Source organism: Neomonachus schauinslandi, chromosome Y, assembly GCF_002201575.2.
Source record: "Neomonachus schauinslandi chromosome Y, ASM220157v2, whole genome shotgun sequence".
NCBI classification, from domain to species: Eukaryota; Metazoa; Chordata; class Mammalia; order Carnivora; family Phocidae; genus Neomonachus; species Neomonachus schauinslandi.
In genome coordinates, this window is record NC_058420.1 from 440,397 (window position 1) to 460,255 (window position 19,859).

Below are 19,859 nucleotides of genomic sequence, written 5' to 3' on the forward strand. Positions count from 1 at the left end.
TTCTTTATAGGACTGGTAATTGATGTTATCAGGACCTTGAAACACCAAATGTTTTGCGTATTTTGATGAGTTGCATTTCACAGGTCATCTAATAAGAAAAATCATTTCTAGACCTGCTTCGTACATCCTCATCACATGGCTAAATGCAACTTTTGGTTGTCTCCTTTTGGGGGTGTTGAACTTATTTTGTTGGAGAAAATTAAGTGAACCAAACAAGGAGAACTTGTTGATTCGTGATGCTGGTTAATAATCTTGACTTCCTTCTTCTGGACTAAGAATCGTATTGCACTTCCCTTGTCCTTGAAGTATGGGATGGTCTGTAAAACATCAGGGAAATAAGCATGTGTAGCACCTGACTAGATGATTTAAGATCAAATAACTGTCCTTCCATGTCCTCCTTTCACATGTCACAGACTGCTGATGTTCACAGCAAGAGAAGTATCATTAGCTGCTTCTGAAGAGATGCAAGTTCCAAGATGGATGATATGTGGCATGATCAAGAATTCCATCTTTTTTATTTTATGATGTGGGGACTTTTAAGCCATTGTTGGTTAAGCAGCATAGACTATATGTTTTCCAGTCTCTAGACACTTATACATTCATTGACTTATTCCTGGCTCAGACATTGTGTCATTTCAATGAGAAAGTGCGGGTGTATATATATAAATATATGTATATGTAAATATATATTTTTATATATAAAGCCAATTTGCACATAGTCTCTGACATAAAATATGTGAACATACTGAAGGGAGATATAATAGAAAATTACATATGTGGAAGAAAAAGTTCATACACTTTTCTCAAATTTTTTGAAATAATTAGGAGTACAAGAATAAAAAAGGAATTTGAAAAATCATATTTTTAAAAATATTTTATTTGACAGAGAGAGTGCACAAGCAGGGGGAGCAGCAGAGGGAGAGTGAGAAGAAGGCTCTCTGCTGAGCAGGGATCCCAAAACGGGGCTGGATCCCAGGACCCTGGGATCATGACCTGAGCCAAAGGCAGCCGCTTAACTGACTGAGCCTCCCAGGTGCCCCCAGAATCATAATTTTCATTAAGGTTTCTGTCCATGTGCTGTATATTAGTTTTAACACTGTTGCTTTGAAGTGTAAACAAATTTTATCTTTTCAGCTTTTCAAAATAGACACTGAGTCTATCAAAATAAACTAGGCTTTTAACTTGTGTTGACTATGCCCCTCTTCAATAAAATCCCCATGAGAGACAGGAAGTGATCATGGAATGCAGGAAGTTTCTCAAAATGGTAGATATTCTCAGCCTTTGAGGCTCCACATAACCTCTCTCCTCTCCAAAATTATTCTCATTTATAAATTTCTTTCTTCCATAAGCAAACATTTTTCCCCTTTTATTTATTTATTTATATTTATTTTTTTTTACTTTTTTTTTATTCTTATGTTAATCCCCATACATTACATCATTAGTTTTAGATGAAGTGTTCCATGATTCATTGTTTGTGCATAACACCCAGTGCTCCATGCAGAATGTGCCCTCCTCAATACCCACCACCAGGCTAACCCATCCTCCCACCCCCCTCCCCTCTAGAAACCTGAAGCAAACATTTTTTTTAAAGATTTATTTATGGATTTAAAGAGGGGGAGGGCAGGCAGAGAGAGAATCCTCAAACAGACTCAGTGTTGAGCATGGAGCCTGATATGGGGCTCTATACCAAGACCCTGATTTCATGACCTGAGCCAAAATGAAGAGCCAATGGCCTAACCAACTGAGCCACGTAGGTGCCCCATCAGAAAAAATTTTCATTTCATCAGGAATATATGGCTGAAGAAGATAGTGTAATAGGAGGTTTCCCCATTCATACTCCCCAGCAACACCATTGTGCAGCCATCCACTGCATACCTTTGGAATCCAGGTATGATGTTGTGTAAAACAGATGGAATCCAAGCCTGAGAATGACCTTTTTGAGAAGGCATATGTACAACCATGGGTCACATTCTCCTCCCATGGTCCTGGTTATAGACTGAGAAGGACCTCTGTAGACACCCAGTCTCCCTGTAGACTCAGCTACAGTTGTATATGGACTTTGTCCTTATACCAGCATCATCTATCAAGGGATTTGGGAGGAACCACACCCATCCTTGTCCCCATAGGCAGGTCCCTTGACCTTGATCAGAGTATTCTGATCAGCCCTACGACCTAGCTCCCTGCCCACTGATCTGTTGTCAAGGGACCTTCCTGCCTACCCAAGAACATGGCAGGGGGCACAATTATCTGTACCCCCAGATACAAGTTGCAGACACTGCTCCCAGTTCTGGTTTCTGAAGCAATGTCATGACTCAATTCTTGCCTTGCTCAGCCATGGTATGGGGCCAATCTTGCCTGAACTAGGACCTGTCCACCTACCTGACAAGAACCTCCCAGGAACTGGTGGAAGGGTCCTTTATTCACAAACCTAGTTATAGTTCACTTTCTGTGGACTCAACTGTGTACCTTGGAGTAGAACCTTGTCCCAGTTTCATTCTTATTGACTATGATCCTGGAGGACATGACTTCACCCAAGGACCAGGTAGGATCCAAGCCCAACAATGTCCTTGGTAACAGGCCCTTCAAGAAAATTATTAAAAATATCCGAACTACAATAAGGTGTTAATGGATACACAATATAAAAGAACATAAAGTCTGGCATCAATAGAATAAAACATTGGGGGAGGAGTAGGAAAAATGCAGAGGTTTTATATACTATTGAATTTAATTTTATCACCTAAAATGAAGTGTTATAACTCTAAGATGTTTTATGTACACTTGGTAGCATTCACAAAGCTAAAACCTACAGTAGTTATAGTAAAGAGAAAGAAAAAGGAATCTAAGCATAAGTAGAAAACATCAAGAAATCACAAAGGAGACAGCCAAAGAAGAAGACAGGAACAAACTACAAAACAGAGAACAATTACCAAAATTGCAATGTAATAGTAAGGCTGTCACTGCCAGTAATTACTGTAAATAAAAATGTATTATATTCTTCCATCAAGGGGTGCCTGGGTGGTTCAGTCATTCAATCGTCCAACTCTTGATTTCAGTTCAGGTCATGATTTCAGGATCAGGAGATCAAGCCCTTCATCAGGAGATTCTCTCTCTCCCTCTGTCCTTCCCCTGCTTGTGCCCTCTCTCATAAATAAATCAGTAATTTTTTTAAAGATTTTATTTATTCATTTGACACACAGAGATACAGAGAGGGAGAGAGAGAGCATGAGCAGGGAGAGAGGCAGAGGGAGAGGGAGAAGCAGGCTCCCCGTTGAGCCAGGAGCCCGATGTGAGGCTCGATCCCAGGACCCTGGGATCATGACCTGAGCTGAAGGCAGACGCTTAACCAGCTGAGCCACCCAGGCGCCCCGATAAGTAAATTCTCCAATCAAAAGATGTAGAGTGACTGAATGGATAAAGTACCAAAATACCAATATCCAACAATATGCTCTGTATAAGAGACAAACTTTATCTCTAAGGACATACATCGGGTAAAACTGAAAGGGTGACGGAAGAGTTTCCATGCGAGTAATGGTCAAAACATAGCAGGAATACATATGCTTATATAAGAGAATATATGCTTTAAGTCAAAATCTGGCACAAGAGAAAAAAGGTCAATAGCTAATAATAAAGAGGTGTGTATGTACACAACATAGAAACACACAGATATACATGGAAAGCCAATATTAGTGGATATGAAGAGTGAAATTGACACAATACAATAGGAGTAGGTGACTTAAACCCCATTTTCAGCAATGGGTGGATCATCCAGGGAGAAAATCATTAAGGGAACCACTGACTTGTACAATGCTTTAGAGAGAATGGACCTAACAGACATACAAAGAATTGTCAGTCCTACATCAGAACAATACACAATTTTTTTTTCTCAAATCCACATGGAACATTCTGTAGGATATATTATATATTAGGCCATAAAACAAGTTTTAACTCATATAAGAAGTGACTATATCAAGTATATTTTCTGATCCCATAGGTGGGAAAATGAAGTCAATAGCAGAAGCAATATTTACAAATATACAAAATACAAACACACTCCTGAACAACCTATGGGTCAAAAATATAATTTGAGATTATATATAATGTATATGTATATATAATATATAATATGATATACATAATGCAGCAAAAGGATTTCTAACAGAATAGTTTCTTGCAATAAAAGTCTACATTAAGGGGCACCTGGGTGGCTCAGTCAGTTAAACCTCTGTCTTCAGTTCAGGTCATGATCCCATGATCCCAGGGTCCTGGGATCAAGTCCCACATCAGGCTCCCTGCTCCGCAGAGAGCCTTTTTCTCCCTCTCCCTCTGCTACTCCCCCTGCTTGTGCTCTCTCTGTCAAATAAATAAATACAATATTTTTTAAAAGCCTACATCAATAAAAAAATAAATATTTCAAATAAATAAATTTATATACCTCAAAAACTAACAAAAGAAGAACATACTAACCCCAAGTTACCAGAAGAAAGAAGAAGTAAAAATTACCTCAGAAATAAATGCAATCAGGGTGCCTGGATGGCTCAATCGTTAAGCGTCTGTCTTTGGCTCAGGTCATGATCCCAGGGTCCTGGGATCGAGCCCCGCATCGGGCTCCCTGCTCCGCGGGAGGCCTGCTTCTCCCTCTCCCACTCCCCGTGCTTGTGTTCCCTCTCTCACTGTGTCTCTCTCTGTCAAATAAATAAAAATCTTAAAAAAAAAAAGAAAGAAATGCAATCAAGGACACAAATGCAATAGAAAACAGCAGTAAACTAACAGCTGGTTTTGAAAAGATAAAATTATTTTTTTTGTTGTTAGATACACAAGGACAAAAATCAAATAAACAAAATTAAAAATGAAAGAGGAGACATAGCAACAGATAATACAAAATTACAAGCAATCATAAGAAACTTCTATTAACAGTTACTGTACAAAAATTTGTATAACAGAAAAAGAAAAAAAATTCCTAAAAATATCCAACCTACAAAGATTGAATCATAAAGAAATAAAAAATCTAAATGAAGAAAGAACAGGAAGACTGAAACAGTAATCAAAGAAGAGTAGGGAACACTTGCAAATAATCTTACCAATCTTACCAGGGAAGTGTTACTGTTAAAGCAAGGCCAGAAAATGACACCACAAAAACAAAACTACAGGCAAATATCCCTAACGAAGATAGTTGCAAAAAAGCCTCAATTAAATACTAGCAAACCCAGTTCAAGAGCACATTAAAGAGAATCATACGCAGGGCACCTGGGTGGCTCAGTTGGTTAAGCGACTGCCTTCGGCTCAGGTCATGATCCTGGAGTCCCGGGAATGAGTCCCGCATCAGGCTCTCTGCTCAAGGGGTCTGCTTCTCCCTCTGACCCTCTTCCCTCTTGTGCTCTCTGTCTCTCATTCTCTCTCTCTCAAATAAATAAAAATAAATAAATAAAAATAAAAAATAAAGAATCATACAAAATGACCAAGTGGGATTTATCCCTGGGATATAGACATGATTCAACATATACAAATCAGTAAACACGATAAACCATATATTTAACAAAATCATATAAAAATCATATGATCATCTCAATAGGTGCAGGAAAAAACATTTGATAAAATGCAACATATTGTCTTGATAAAAACTCTCCAAACATTAGTTATAGAAAAAAAATCACATAATAAATCAATACTAAAAATGCTGAAAACTTTGTTTCTCTAAGATCAGAAACAACACAAGAATGATCATCTTAAAATTTCTATTCTGTATAGTACTGAGAGTTCTAGCCAGAACAGTTAAGCAAGGAAAAAATAAAAGATATTCAAATCAGAAATAAATAATCTAACTTGCTTCTTTTTACAGATTATATCATCTTGTATCCAGAAAAACCACAGAAGACTCTATCAAATAATTGTTAAACTAATAAACAAATTCAGTAAACTTGCAGGATATAAAATCAATATACAATAATACACTAATGATGAAGTATCAGAAAGAGAAATTAAGAAAATAATTCATTTACAATAATATCTAATGAATAAATACTTAGGAAAAATTTAGTCATGGAGGTGAAAGAGCTCCACACTAAAAGTTATAAGAAATTGATCAACAGAATTTGAAAAAGACAGAGATAAATGAAGAGAACCTATGTTGTTTGGTTGTAAGAATTTGTTGTTAAAATTAATTAATATAATATTTAAGTTAAGGATTATTTGTTACAATATTCATCCACCAAAAGCTATATTCAGATTGCATGCAATTCCTTCAAGATTTCAATGCATTCGTCAAAGAAATAGAAAAAAAAATCCTAAAATTCATAGGGAACACAAAGACTCCAAATATCTAAAGCACTCTGAACAAAAACAAAGCTGGAGGAGTCACAGTCTGAATTACAAATCAATTATAAAAGAAGTAGCAATCAAAACAATGTAGTACTAGATTTTAAAAATGGACACATAGACAATGAAACCAAACAGAGATCCAAGAAATAAAGCCACAGATATACTTAAAATCACTCATTTACAAGGGTGAAAAGGATATACAAATGGGGAAAAATATTCTCTTCAAAATTGGTGATTGGAAAACTGAATATCCACATGTAAAAGAAAGAAACTAGACTTTTAGCTCACATTACTCATAAAAATTAAATTGAAATGGATTAAAGAATTAACTGTGAGATTTGAAACTGTAAAGCTCTTGGAAGAAAACATAGTGAAATACCTCTTCGACATTTGTCTTGATGACCTATTTTTGATATGACAGCAAAGTGCAGGCAACAAAACCAAAAATAAACAAGTGAGGTTACGTGAACCTAAAAGGATTCTACAAAGTAATGGAAACAACCAAGAAAAGTAAAAGGCAACCTATGGAATAAGAAAACATTTGCAAACCATCAACTAATCAGGGGTTAATATACAAACTATATGAGGAACAAACAAGCTCTATGGAAAAACACAAATAACAACTTTAAAAAAAGACAATTTAAAACAGAAAATATGGCATACCAAAATCTATGGGATACAGCAAAAGTGGTTCTAATGGAATTTAATAGCAACACAGGCTTGTAACAAACAAAAACAATGAATTCCCCCCCAAATATATATGTATTTTCTAGTCTAGGTAAAGTTTTCATATATATATATATATATGTTCATATATATATATGTACAAACAAAGGAAAAAGTTAGTTGAAGGAAATAAATAATGAGGATCTGATTGGAAATAAATACAATAGATAATAAAAAGAAAATAAAGGTCACCTGGCTGGCTAAGTCAGTGGAATGTGTAACTTTTGATCCCAGGTTTGTGCCGCATGTTTGAACCCCATGTTGGGTGACCCCATGTTGGAGCCCCATGTTGGGTGTAGAGATTACTTAAAAATAAAATATTTTTTTTAATAAGAGAATATACAAAAACATCAATGAAGCTAAGAGCTGCTTCTTTTATAAGGTAAACAAAATTAACAAACCTTTACCTAGACTCAAGAAGAATAAAAGCATTCCAATAATTAACATCAGGAATGCAAAAGAAAGCACAAATGATGCCAGAGAAATACAAAGTATCATAAGAGACTACCAAGAAGATTTATATGCCAATAAATTAGACAACCTAGAAAGATGGATAAATCCCTAGAAATTTACAATCTTCCCTGAATGAATCATGAAGAAATAGAAAATCTGAATTTGCATTTTACTAATAAGGAGATTGAATTAGTAATCAAAAACCTCCCCGCAAACAAAAGTTCAATAGATGGCTTTACTATTGAATTCTATGAACATTCAAGAATATCTAATAGTTATACTTCTCAAAATCTTCCAAAAACTCAGAGCAGTTGGAATGCTTCCAAGCTCATTTTACAAGGCTAGCATTACCCAGATACCAAAACCAGGCAAGGACACTACAGGAGAAAAAAAAAAAAAGAAAAGAAAAGAAAAAAATATATGTGAACTATTATTTTATACTATATCATATATGATATATATGATGTATGATATAATATTTTATATATATTATATATGTTATTTATATTTTTATATTATATATGTTTATATTTATATATGTTTATATATGTTTATATATGTTTATATTCATATATACAGATGAACAGAGATGCAAATATCCTCAACAAAATACTAGCAAACTGAATTCAAGAGTACATAAAAAGAGTCATATACCATGTTCAAGTGGTATTTATTCCAGGGAGGCAAGGATGATTCAACATATATAAATCAGTCAATGTGATAGATCACAGTTACAAAATTAAAGATAAAAACCATTGATTATCTCAATAAATCTAGGAAAAAAATCTGAAAAAAATTTGACATCTATTTATTATAATTCTCAACAAAGTGTGTATAGAGAAGTACATCAACATAATAGAGGCCATTTATGACAAACCAACTGCTAAAATATAATGGTGAAGAGCTGAGAGTTTTTACTCTCATATTAGGAACAAGACAAGAATACCCGCAATCCCCACTGTTAGTCAACACAGCATTAGAAGCCCTAGCTGAAGCAATTAGATTTTTTTTTAAAAAAAAAGGTAATATAAAAGGCATTGGCAAGTCAGCAAGGAAGAAGCAGTGCTATCATTTGCAGATGATATGATAGTATATATATAGAAACTGTGAATGGCTACCAGACACTGTTAGAACTAATAAATAAGTTCAGTAATGTTACAAGGTATAAAATTAATATATAAAAATCTATTCTGCTTTTTTCAAAGATCTATTTATTTGAGAGCAATTGAATGAGCAAGAGATAGAGCACAAGCCAGGGGAGGGGCAGAGAAGTAGACTCCCTGCTGAGCAGGGAACCTGAAGTGGGACTCAATCCCAAGACTCCAGGATCATGACCTGAGCTGAAGGCAAACCCTTAATCCACTGAGCCACCCAGGCGACCTTTATTCTGTTTTTATACAATAATAATGAGCTTTTAGAAAGAGAAATCAAGAAAATCCCATTGGTAATCATATCAAAATGAATAAAATATCAAGAAATATTTTTTTAAGGAATAAATTTAAGCAAGGAGGTAAAAGACTTGTACAGTGGAAACTATAAGATATTGATGTAAGTAGATAAATGACAAATGAATGGAAAGAAATTTCATGTTCATAGATTGGTAGAATTGATATTGTTAAAATGCCCATACTACTCAAAGAAATCTGCAGGTTAGTACCTCTGGTGAGGCAACAACGAGATTCAGTAAAATCCCTACCAATATGCCAATCACATTTTTCACAGAAAAGTAAAACAAATAATTCTAAAATTTGCATGGAAACACAAAAGACCTCAAATAGGCAAAACAATCTTGAGAAAAGGAAAAAAGTGAGACATATGCGCCCTGATTTCAATGTATAATACAAACTATACTGTTCAAATCAGTATGGTATTGACATGAAAACAGACACATAGATCAATGGGACAGAATAGACAACCCAGAAATAAACTCACACATATATGTTTGATTAATTTACACAAAGAGGGCAAGAATATACATTAAGGAAAGGACTGTCTCTTCAGTAAAGCATGGTGGGAAAACTGGTCAACTATATGCAAAATACTAAAACTAGATTGCTAGTTTATATCACATACAAAAATCAAACTAAAATGTATTAAAGACCTAAATGTAAGACCTTTTTTCTTTTGTTTTATTTAAAACTTATAGAAGAAAACATAGGTAGAATTCTCCTTGACATTGGTCCTAGAGATGCTATTTTGGATATGATTTCAAACACAAGGGAAACAAAATAAAATATAAACATATGGGGCTGCATCAAACTAAGAAGTTTTCCTGCACAGCAAAAGAAAACATTAACAAAATGGAAAGCAACCTAAGGAATGGAAGGAGAGAGTCTCAAAACTATATCTGATGAGGGGTTAATATTCAATGTGTACAAAGAACTCATGCAAATTATTAACAAAACAATCTGATTTAAAAATGGTCAATAGAGAGGCACCTGGGTGGCTCAGTTGGTTAAGCATCTACCTTTGGTTCAGGCATAATCTCGGGGTCCTGGGATTGAACCCTGTGCTGGGCTCCCCATTCAGCGGGTAGTCTGCTTGTCCTCCTTCTGCCCTTCCCTCCCTTGTGTGCATGACAAATGTAATAAAATTTCTATTATAGGAGTCCCAGAAGAAGAGGAGAGAGAAAGGGGGGCAGAACATTCATCTGAAGAAATAAAGGCTGAAAACTTCCTTAAAGTGGGAAAGGATACAGACATCTAGATTCAGGAGGCAGAGAAAACTCCCACCAAAATCAACAAAACATATTGTAATCAAGACATATTGTGAATAAATTTGCAAAACATAGCAATTAAAAAAATCTTAAAAGCAGCAAGACAAAAGAGGTCATTAACTTACAAAGGAAGACCCATAACCCTAGCTGCAGATTTTTCAACAGAACCATGGCAAGCCAAAAGGAAGTGGTATGATATATTCAAAGTACTGAATGGGAAAAATCTGCAGCGAAGAATACTGTACACAGGAAGACAGTCATTCAGACTAGAAAGACAAATAAAGAGTTTCCAAGACAAACAAAAACTAAAGAAGTACCTGACAACTAAACCAGCCCTTCAAGAAATAGTAAAGGGGACTCTGAGTGGACAGGAGAGACCAAAAGTGTCAAAGACCATAATAGATCAGAGAAAACCTCCAGAAAAAAAAAAAATTACAAAAGAAGTAACGAAATGGCTATAAATACATATCAATAATGACTTTGAATGTAAATGGATAAAGGCTCCATCAAAAGACATAGGTTGTCAGAATGGATAATAAAACAAGACCCATGTATATGCTGACTACAAAAGACTAATATTAGATCCAAAGACACCTGCAGATAGAGAATGAAAGGATAGAGAAATACTTACCAAGCACCTGGATATCAGAAGAAAGCCAGAGTAGTAACACAGATATTGGACAATTAGAATTTATATCAAAGAATGTAACCAGAGATAAAGAAGCGTACTATATCATAATAAAGGGGACAATCAACAGGAAGACCTAACAATTGCAAATATTTATGCACTCAACATGGGAGCAACAAATATATAAAATAATTAATAACATACTTAAGGAACTAATTTAAAATAACAAAATAATAGTAGGGATTATAACATCTAATTTATATTGTGGAGAGATCAGCCACAGATAGATAATAAATAGATGATAGATAGATAGATAATAGATAGATGATAGATAATCAGCCATAAAAAAGAATTATTCAGCCATAAATAAAAAATACAAATTTTTATTTAAATGACAAAATGCAAATTTTGTCATTTGCAACAACATGGATGGAGCCAGAGAGTATTTTGCTAAATGAAGTAAGTCAAAGACAAATACCATATGATTTCACTCATACGTGGAATTTAATAAACAAAACAAATAAGCAAAGGGAAAAAATAGAGAAAAAAAACAAGAAACAGACTCTTAACTCTAGAGAAACAAACTGATGCTTCCTAGAGTGAGGTTGGAGGGGCAATGGATAAAATAGGTGCCGGGGATTAGGGAGTGCACTTGAGATGAGCATTAGGTGATGTATGGAAGTGTTGAATCACTATGCTGTACATCTGACACTAATATAACACTCTATGTCAATTATATTACCTCATTAACGTATAGCTGTCATAATAATGATGTGTAAGAACAGTAAATTAACTATGCTTTGTTACATTTACTTTTTTTAAGATTTTATTTATTTATTTATTTTATTTATTTATTTATTTATTTATTTATTTATTTATTTATTTATTTATTTATTTATTTATTTATTTATTTGAGAGAGAGTCAGAGAGCATGAGCGGGGGAAGAGCAGAGGAAGAGGGACAAGCAGATTCCAAGCTGAGCATGGAGCCTGATAGGGGGCTGATCCCATGACACTGAGATCATGACCTGAGCTGAAATCAAGAGTCAGAAGCTCAACCTGCTGCCACTCAGGTGCCCCTTGTTACTTTTACTTTCATATTTAGTTTATCAATAATCATTTAATTGACTTATGAACCTATCAGGAATAAAAATAAGCATAATCGCTCATATAAAACAATTCCATCTTCTTATCTGCCTCTCTGTAGTAGGCTGTCTGTGGGATAAGAAGGTTCATTCGTTGACTCCACAAACACCCAGGAGACTCTCCATGCTGCAGCAAGTGAGGTCTGCCTAGTGGCCTTCTCTAACGCTGGTATCTAATGTAAGAGGCAGACCACACCCAGTTCCCTGAACAGACAATATGCTCTCAGGCTTTGAAAAATGGGAATAAAATATGCTAAGAATAGAAGGTATAATGGGGAAGGGTTCAGAAAGGCAGGATTTTTTTTTCTTTAACAAATGTTTCATCTCACTTTATTTAATCCACCCTTCTGTCTCTGACACCAGGATTTTTTCTGCTCTATCCTGAGGAATGCCTGTCTGTCTCAATGCCCCCACCCCTCTCCACACAAACAGTTTCCTCCTGTTCCCTTCATTTCCCTCCCCAGCTGTCCTCTGGGAATATGGCAGCCCATGTCACCCATCAAAGAGTAGCTATTTTCTCCTCCAGAAGCTACATGACACAGGCTTCCAACGGGGTAGGTGTCCTCCCTGCTTTTCCTTGGTCCTCCCAAATCATTTATCCCCCTTGTCCTTGCAAACTCTCAGCTACTTTAAAGCAAATTTCTGGATTGGGGCATCACACCATGCCTCTGTCATTCTGGAAGCAGTGACATTGAGGCCGATATGCGAATGGTGTGGGCAATGGCTAGGCACCAATGAGGAGGGGCCTCATGGTAGCCTCTGGGGAGCAAGTGAGCCCAGTGTGTTAGGTGTGAAGTAATACATCAACAAGGCTCTGTCCTCGGTGGTATGAAATTGGTAACATTAATGAAGTGAGAGAACAGGGCCCTTGGGAGACATTAGGGGCTAGGGAAGGAAGAGATGAGTAGGTCACATTCAGGGTGCATAGAGCAAACATAAACTCAGACAGTGCAGCTGTAGATGAAAGCGGATGCTCTGACAGAGCTGCCCAGTTCTATACAAGAAAGGGAAGCAAGGAAGAATGGTCTAAAGAGAGCACGGAAGTCTCCATGGAAGGATATGTTTACATCAACCCCTAGATTTTGGGAGACTTTAAAGGGGTTAGAAATGGTGAGGAAGACTGTTTATGTGGAAGAAAGAATATGAGTGTGGCAAAGATGCAAGAAAGACAATGTCATGTAAATATAATTACTTTAGTTTCAATGGAAATGGGGACTAGAGATAGGGAGATTTTGTTGTTGCTTGTTTGTCTGATTATTATTTTTAACGTATATAGAATGGAATGTGCATTCAGTGTAATCTAGCAGATTTTCTGCATGCTCAAAACAGTGTTCCAGATAGAATAACCTAGACTAGACAAAAAGTGTACTCATAGGGAGAGAAACTGGAGGCAGACATTTACTTGAATTATCTTTACAATATTATAATTCTTTGAAATTCTATGTCATAAAAGGATGTGTTATGCATTTTGAATAAAGCACACTGGAATTATCCTAGATCCATTATCCAAAAAAATGTATGACCCAATACGAATGCTAAGGAGAGCAAGAACACATCACGGAAATGTCTTGCCTTTTCCCTTCCCAAATTATTTTTTTAACAATTTGGTGAGTTACTTTTCATTAATATTCACACATTATTGTGAATAATAAATTGGCTCCTAAACTCCCGGGTTTTATTTCATGTACAGATCTTCCAGAAAGAATGTAGGACCACACATCATCACCTGTAGATGTAACTCACAGGCCAAAGGAGTGAGAAAAGTGTGCTTCCAGTCCCAAAACTCTGCCATTGTCATTGTCTGAAACTGACTTCATCGGCCACACTCTTCTGACTTCAAAAAGAGCTGTGAAGTGTGTGATCGTATGTGGACAGTACTGAACCCATACAGATCTAGACATTCAACTAACAAAGGATAGAATAGATGCTTTAGAGTCACCATGATGACCATGGACTGTAGTACCATGAAGAGGAATAACCATGGGAGACATTCATGTCAGGAGAGTTAGTAAGAGATGGTGATTTTTATATGGAGGAGTGCAGAGATAAAGAAAAGTTGGGATAACATTTTTTTTTTTTTCTGATTTCTGGCTCGGGCTATTGTAAATGGTGGTACCAATGGTGATACACGCTTCAGGGGACTTTGGCAGTTCATTGTCAGGCATGGTGAGTTTGATGTCACTGTGAGAGACTACTCACCAGACTCCCTTAAACTGGCATGGCAGCAACAACGAATAGATACAAGTTGGCCATGCAACAATTCTTTGGTGTATGATTCGGTGTCCTGAAAAATCAAAAGGACAAAAACAAAATTGTTAGTTCATTATAATGTCAATTAGCTAGTATAGAATGAAATTGTGAGCAGCTCAGCGGATTGATTTCATAATAAGGAGCATTGCTTAGCTCTCCACACATGCCTGTGTTTGTGTATGTGGGTGGGAAACAAACCACATGCTGTCATTCAGCAAACTGCAAGTCCACTTCCCCCAGAGAACCTCATGGACCAGTTTCACCAGGCAGAGTACACAATCTGCTTCTGACTCACAACATCGAATTGTATTTCTTTACTCAGTTATATACTCTCATATCCTGAATACTACTCTCTCTTTCTAGAATATAGTAGTTTAAATGCTTATTTAAAATATAAAGTGTGTTGGCTAACTGAACATAATGAAAAATTAATAAAAAATAAACCAAAATAATTATAGAAATACTAATACTGCAATTTTAGAAACAATAATAAAAACAACAGTAATAATCCTTCTCCCTATGTAACGACTAAGTGCTAAGCTCTGTTCTGCGTGTGCATGTATGTACCTGCGTATGTGCATGCATCTGTGTTATATACTGTGTTGTCTCTGAGTCTAGAAAAAAACCTTTGATAAAAATTCATTTGCTAAAAAAATTGATTTGATAAAAATTCATTTCAGATAAAATTTCATGTCTGATTGATGTGTTGTATAATAAGACAATATAAATTTCAAAGATACTGTATTTACATTGTATTTTCTTGTTCATCTCTTCAAATCATGGAACTTTTTCACTTATATTACTATTCTCTTAATATAATCATTTGGGTCAGTAGCATACCCATTCCTAGGGAAAGTCACACTATCGTACATTTATGGTATGCATTTTTCATGTCAACTCCTTTAAATAAGCAATGATTTTATTCCATCCATATTTAGGGAAATCCATTGTTAGAACTCTGCCTCTTCTATGAAATTCCATTACAGTGAATTATCAGCAAAGACCATTTAACTGGAATCAATTGCACACCAACCAGGTAAGTCTGGTATTTGAAGACAGTGCTTATAATAGCTATATCATTTTGGTCATTGATATCATACATTTTTAGAATACATCCCAAAATAAAAGTAGCATTATCTTTTAGTATAAATATAAGCATGTATATCAGACTTAATATTCCCAGGATTTCTACATTAAACACCTCAAGATAAATATTACTCAGGAAGTAATGATCTATTATTTTTGCCTTTCATCTTACAGTCAAAATTTTAATATAAAGATGTAATGTAGGAACATACAAATAATTGAATAGATGTGTAGTCTTACTAATTTTATTGAATAGTTTCCTTCTATTTAAATGTAATTTCCCTTCTGTTTAAATTTAAGGAGATATTCTGAATGTTTTATTCATGTACTGAGAGATGTGACAGAAAAATGAAAAGAATATTTTTCAAACTAGTTAAGTCAAATGAGTGCTGCATAATGAATTTTCAAAATCTTGACAAATGTAAAATGGTAAAAAATATTTGAGCATATTGCATTCACTAGGTAAAGTGCATGGAAGCCTTTCTTTTACCTGGGAGGCAAGTTTGGGATATGACTGTGTTTATAGCTAAAGACCTGGTATCTAATGATGACAGCATCTTCTATAATTAGTCTCCAAACTTCTAGAGGTTAGGATGGTGTAAACTGCATGTTACATCTCTTTACATACATGTAGTATTATTAGACAGAGAATATTTAATGTCACATAGAGAGAAAGGGACTATAACTTTATAAGGGTAGCACAGATTTGGAAGATTTTACAGGATATGTAACATTTGTCTTCCCTCTTTTAAACATAGTGTTAGGAAGCTCACCATTGGAGTATACCTCTTTGGATTCAATAACAGATTTCATTCAACATTCTGGATGGCCTAGAAGGTATCATTTTATCTATCACTCTAGCATCATGGAAGGATATTCCAGATGCCTGATTGGCCAGTTAGGCAAAGATTCTTAAAAGATGGTTGTACACCTGGGTGGCTTAGTTGGTTAAGCACTGGACTCGATCTCAGCTCAGCTCTTGAACTTCAGGTGCCCCATGGAAGTGGAAAGAAAGTAGCAGAACCTAGAAGATGAAGTAGTTGTTGAATTTATTATGGAGTACTTCTAGTAGCTGAAGACAAAATGTAGACAAAATATTCTTGTAGAGGCAGCACAAACTCCTTAAAAATGTAAATATAATTGATATATTGTGGATAACTTTGGATATCAGAGTCCATAATCAAAAATACCTTGAACAAACATTTACTGAGAACCTACAATAGGCCAGGGACTACTATGTGACGGCGTTCTGCAGAAAATAGACATTACATATACTTTTGTTTTGTTTTCTTTTTTTTTTTAAGATTTATTTATTTTAGAGAAAGAGAGACAGGGAAAGGGAGGGAAAGTGTTAAGCAGACTCTGTACCTGTGTGCACAGCCTGACCTGGGGCTTGATCTCATGATCCTGATATGACAACCTGAGGCAAAACCAAGAGCTGGGCATTTAACTGACTGTGTCTCTCAGATGCCCCCACACTTCTCAACACTAAAATTGAGTATGGATTTTTGATGAGAATGAGCATAACAATTGAAATCATTAATGGAAAATGGAAAACCAGAATGACAAAATTATTCTTGGCAGTGAGAAAAAGTCAACAACTTTGGATAATGGTATATTGAATTTGAGTTGTCAATAATATTCATTGATTTTTTTTTCATAGATTTTAAAGACTAACTTATGATCCACCAGTTCATGGAAGGCATCGATGCCCTTAAATCTCAATCCATGTCCTTACCAAATTTTACTGAGCTGTTGGTCAAAACAGTCAAAACAGCAAGACCTACTTAAACATGTATATATCTGCAACGTCATTCAAAGGTTAATCTTTTAATATTCCTAATGTTATAGCAAAACAGTGGTCACATTCCAGGCCATCAAAATAGAGTGTAGAGGTTTATTTCATAATGAAGAATCTCAATAATCACTAAAATAAAACAGAAAAATTATTTATATTTTATCAGGGACATATTTGTACATTTGCTTCCCAAAGGGAAAACCAAAACACATTTCCTTCAAACTTAAAAGAGTTTTTTTGTTGTTGTTTTTAAGATTCATGGTGCTTGAAATTACAACCCTGAGATCAAGGGTCACATGCTCTACTGACTAAGCCAGACAGGAACCCCAAACTTATGAATAGTTCTTAAAGAAGGCAAATAACTTGTTTTATATGTTATTTATTTTTCATGATTTGCAGCAGTGTTTTCTTAAATTCTCTCTGTGTGTATAAGTATGTATGCATGTATATCTATTTATTGGAGGGATAGATCATACATAGTGAATTTGTGCACATAGAGTAAAGGGAACACTTAAGTCACTACCCACATCTAAACAATTTCATTATTTAGGAAACAATATGATTCTCTGTATAAAGAATTAATGAAATACAATTCAATTTTGAGGAGTTAATAAAACTGGCCCAATTAAAATATATTCTCATTTTAACTGAATAAAATTTTCATTTTTTACATTTAAATGCTGATATTTACAAATTACAGATTAAATTATAAATACAGATTAAGCTAGTTTTTATAGTATATCATTACTGATGATTTTAGAAAGATGTATAAATAATACATTTCATTTTCTTTAAGCTTTATCCAAATAAAAAATGAGACAGAAAATTGAGTTCCATATGCTATTCTTTTATTCAGGTATTTAAGGGATAATATTGAGCAACTACTATATACCAGGCATTGTGTAGCCATTCAGTTTATACAGAGGGCAAAACAATGATTTCACATTGGGAAGTTTAAGTTCTGATGAGTTAGAATGACCATAAAAAATAAATTTAGTTCATAAGTTTATTGAATATGTAAAAGATGAAAAGTGATTTGCAGAATACATCAAAGGACAGCACAGTAAGGATAAATAGGCAAGTCGGGGGTTACTGAGATTTTAAGTACACTGTTCAGGGTGGGTCTCATTTAAAAAGTGACCTTTGACAAAAGATTGAACTGCATTTAGGAATACAGAATTAAGACTACATGGAGCTAACAGCTTTCTCAATAGACCAATATCATCAGTTGATTCAAACAAATAAATGGCCATGTTGTAAACCAAGCCCACTTCCAAAGCTGGTTGAGAGTCTGTTGACTTGAACTGCAAAATATGCATCACTCTCATTTTATTATGCTTCTAAATGTAAATGAGTTTGAGATTTATGCCACTGCACTTTAGCTCTATTTTTTTCTATTTTAGGAAAAGAGTGGAGTTCATGATGGGGCATGAGAATCACAGTTTCACCAGTGATTTCATTCTTTTAGGACTCTTTTCTTCTTCTCAATCAAGTCTAGTTTTCATCTCCTTTATATTCATCATTTTTATTATGACTATAACAGAAAACACAATCATGATCCTCCTTATCCTCAGGGACTCAAGACTCCATACTCCAATGTATTTCCTGCTCAGCCATCTGTCTTTCATGGACATCTTGCATATTTCCAACATTGTTCCCAAAATGGTCACTGACTTTCTGTCAGGCAGCAGAACTATTTCATTCGCAGGTTGTGGCTTCCAGATATTTCTATCCCTCACCCTCCTGGGTGGTGAGTGCCTTCTCCTGGCGGCAATGTCTTACGATCACTATGTAGCCATCTGTCACCCACTGCGCTATCCCATTCTTATGAATGACTATGTCCGCATTCTCATGGCTAGAGGGTCCTGGATTGTTGGGACCATCAACTTCATAGTCCACACAGCTTATGCACTCCAGTTGCCCTTCTGTGGCCCAAGAGCCATTGATCACTTTTTCTGTGAAGTCCCTGCCATGTTGAAGTTGTCCTGTGTGGACACAACACTCTATGAATGAGGAGTTTATGTAAGTGGCTTAATTTTTCTTAATTTTTCTCCCTTCCTCCCTAATCCTTGCTTCTTATGTCCAAATTCTCCTTACTGTTCTTCAAATGAAATCATCAGAAGCACAGAAAAAGTCATTTTCTACCTGTTCTTTCCACATGATTGTGGTCACAATGTACTATGGGCCATTTATTTTCACATACATGAGACCCAAATCATACCACACTCTGGGCCAGGACAAATATTTGGCAATATTCTATACCATCCTCACACCCACACTGAACCCTATCATCTACAGTTTTAGGAATAAAGATGTTCTGAAGGCAATGAAAAATATGCTCCAAGTAACTTTCTCCATTAAAGATAGTAATAAAAATGCTTGAAGCATGTGTTTTCTATATCAATATTCAATGCTTAGAGATTATCCGTTAGTCATATCTTTAGAAAGAAAATCAAAGTTTCTATCCATCAAGAGTGGAAAGTGGATTTTTCCAAACCTCCAATGAAAATAAAAAAAAGTTTTACAGGTATTTGTTTTATAAATACATACATCCAGAAACGCACTGTTCCCTCCCATGAAAAATTCTAAGAACTTATAAAAATTGATTTTTATAATACAATCACGTTATATGGGATCTATCCATATAACTTTTCTATTTCATGAAACAGTAAAATTATAATTCCAAGGTTACAAGCAGCTATCAAAAATTCATAAAAATTATAGGCAAAATGGGTGCAGGTGT

The 19,859-nt window shown here is 35.2% G+C and overlaps 1 pseudogene; it reads left to right on the top strand.

The window, feature by feature from the left end:
- Nucleotides 1-18,535: 18,535 nt before the first annotated feature.
- Nucleotides 18,536-19,454, top strand: LOC123323604 (annotated as a pseudogene).
- Nucleotides 19,455-19,859: the final 405 nt, after the last annotated feature.